The sequence below is a fragment of the Piliocolobus tephrosceles genome, unplaced genomic scaffold (assembly GCF_002776525.5).
Source record: "Piliocolobus tephrosceles isolate RC106 unplaced genomic scaffold, ASM277652v3 unscaffolded_76, whole genome shotgun sequence".
In the NCBI taxonomy this organism is placed as follows: domain Eukaryota; kingdom Metazoa; phylum Chordata; class Mammalia; order Primates; family Cercopithecidae; genus Piliocolobus; species Piliocolobus tephrosceles.
In genome coordinates this window covers 616,667-619,721 of record NW_022334940.1, presented here as the reverse complement: position 1 = coordinate 619,721, position 3,055 = coordinate 616,667, and positions in this window count along the sequence as shown.

The window sequence follows — 3,055 nt, the reverse complement described above, 5'->3', positions numbered from 1 at the left end:
TGGGTCTCCTGAATACAGCAGACTGATGGGTCTTGACTCTTTATCCAGTTTGCCAGTCTGTGTCTTTTACTTGGAGCATTTAGTCCATTAACATTTAAGGTTAATATTGTTATGTGTGAACTTGATCCTGCCATTATGATATTAACTGGTTATTTTGCTCATTAGTTGATGCAGTTTCTTCCTAGCCTCGATGGTCTTTACATTTTGGCATGTTTTTGCAATGGCTGGTACCGGTTGTTCCTTTCCATGTTTAGGGCTTCCTTCAGGGTCTCTTGTAAGGCAGGCCTGGTGGTGACAAAATCTCTAAGCATTTGCTTATCTGTAAAGGATTTTATTTCTCCTTCACTGATGAAACTTAGTTTGGCTGGATATGAAATTCTGGGTTTAAAATTCTTTTCTTTAAGAACGTTGAATATTGGCCCCCACTCTCTTCTGGCTTGTAGAGTTTCTGCCGAGAGGTCTGCTGTCAGTCTGATGGGCTTCCCTTTGTGGGTAACCCGACCTTTCTCTCTGGCTGCCCTTAAGATTTTTTCCTTCATTTCAACTTTGGTGAATCTGGCAATTATGTGTCTTGGAGTTGCTCTTCTGGAGGAGTGTCTTTGTGGTGTTCTCTGTATGTCCTGAATTTGAATGTTGGCCTGCCCTACTAGTTTGGGGAAGTTCCCCTGGATGATATCCTGAAGAGTGTTTTCCAACTTGGTTCCATTTTCCCCCTCACTTTCAGGCACCCCAATCAGCCATAGATTTGGTCTTTTTACATAATCCCATACTTCTTGCAGGCTGTGTTCATTTCTTTTTCTTCTTTTTTCTTTTGGCTTCTCTTCTTGCTTCATTTCATTTATTTGATCCTCAGTCACTGATACTCTTTCTTCCAGTTGATCAAGTCAGTTACTGAAGCTCGTGGATTTGTCGCATATTTCTCGTGTCATGGTTTTCATCTCTGTCATTTCATTTATGACCTTCTCTGCGTTAATTAATCTAGCTATCAATTCTTCCACTCTTTTTTCAAGATTTTTAGTTTCTTTGCGCTGGGTACATAATTCCTCCTTTAGCTCTGAGAAGTTTGATGGACTGAAGCCTTCTTCTCTCATCTCGTCAAAGTCATTCTCTGACCAGCTTTGATCCGTTGCTGGCGATGAGCTGCCCTCCTTTGCAGGGGGAGATGCGCTCTTATTTTTTGAATTTCCAGCTTTTCTATCCTGCTTCTTCCCCATCTTTGTGGTTTTATCTGCTTCTGGTCTTTGATGATGGTGACGTACTGATGGGGTTTTGGTATAGGTGTTCTTCCTGTTTGATAGTTTTCCTTCTGACAGTCAGGACCCTCAGCTATAGGTCTGTTGGAGATTGCTTGAGGTCCACTCCAGACCCTGTTTGCCTGGGTATCAGCAGCAGAGGTTGCAGAAGATAGAATATTGCAGAACAGCGAGTGTACCTGTCTGATTCTTACTTTGGAAGCTTCCTCTCAGGGGTGTACTCCACCCTGCGAGGTGTGGGGTGTCAGACTACCCCTAGTGGGGAATATCTCCCAGTTAGGCTACTCAGGGTTGAGGGAACCACTTGAGCAGACAGTCTGTCCATTCTCAGATCACAACCTCCATGTTGGGTGATCCACTGCTCTCTTCAAAGCTGTCAGACAGAGTCGTTCAGGTTTGCACAGGGCTCTGCTGCTTCCCCTGTTGTTTTTTTAGCTGTGCCCTGCCCCCAGAGGTGGAGTCTACAGAGACAGGCAGGTTTCCTTGAGCTGCTGTGAGCTCCACCCCGACCTAGAGCAGTTTCACAGAAAGTTTCCTATTGTTTTATATCAGAGGGTATATCTTTTTCAGCATATTCTTAAGAGTGTTCCCAAATGTCCTTTCTCAGGTACCACAGAAACTGTGATTTCAAACTGCTGAATACAAAGAATGATTTAAACTTATGAGATGAATGCACACATGACAAAGCAGTTGCTCCGAAAACTTCTCTCCAATTTTCATCGAAAGACGCTTTCTTTCTCACCAAAAGCCTCTGGGCGCCACTTAATATCCCTTCTCAGATTCTTCAATGACAGAGTTTCCTACTGGGCAATGTAGTGAAAGCTTTAACTCACTGAATGAATGCAAACGTCAGAGAGCAGTTTCTTGGAATGCTTCTTTCTGGTTTTAATTTCAGGATATTTCAATTTTTGCCATAGTCTTCAATGTGCTGCGCAATATCACTTTTTCAGTCTTACAGGATCAGGGTTCACACACTACCTTATGAGATAGGAGGTAAAACTCCCTGAATGTAATATACACATTACAAAGCTGTTTTTCAGAAAACGTTTCTTCAGTTTTTATTGAAAGATATTTCCTGGGGGGGCGGAGCAAGATGGCCGAATAGGAACAGCTTCAGTCTCCATCTCCCAGCGCGAGTGACACATAAGACCGGTGATTTCTGCATTTTCAACTGAGGTACTGGGGTCATCTCACTAGGAAGTGCCGGACAATCGGTGCTGGTCAGCTGCTGCAGCCCGACCAGCAAGAGCTGAAGCAGGGCGAGGCATCGCCTCACCTGGGAAGCGGGAGGGGGAAGGGAGTCCCTTTTCCTCGCCAGGGGAACTGAGACACACAACACCTGGAAAATCGGGTAACTCCCACCCCAATACTGCGCTGTAACACCGGCACACCGGAGATTATATCCCACACCTGGCCGGGAGGGTCCCACGCCCACAGAGCCTCTCTCCTTGCTAACACAGCAGTCTGTGGCAATCTAACCGCAAGGCAGCAGCGAGGCTGGGGGAGGGGCGCCCGCCATCGCTGAGGCTTAAGTAGGTAAATAAAGCCGCTGGGAAGCTCGCACTGGGTGGAGCTCACAGCAGCTCAAGGAAACCTGCCTGTCTCTGTAGACTGCGCCTCTGGGGACAGGGCTCAGCTAAAGGAGCAGAAGCCTGTGAAACGCGAACGACTCTGTCTGACAGCTTTGAAGAGAGCAGTGGATCTCCCAACACGGAGGTTGAGATCTGAGAAGGGGCAGTCTGCCTGCTCAAGTGGGTCACTGACCCCTGAGTAGCCTAACTGGGAGACATCCCCCACTAGGG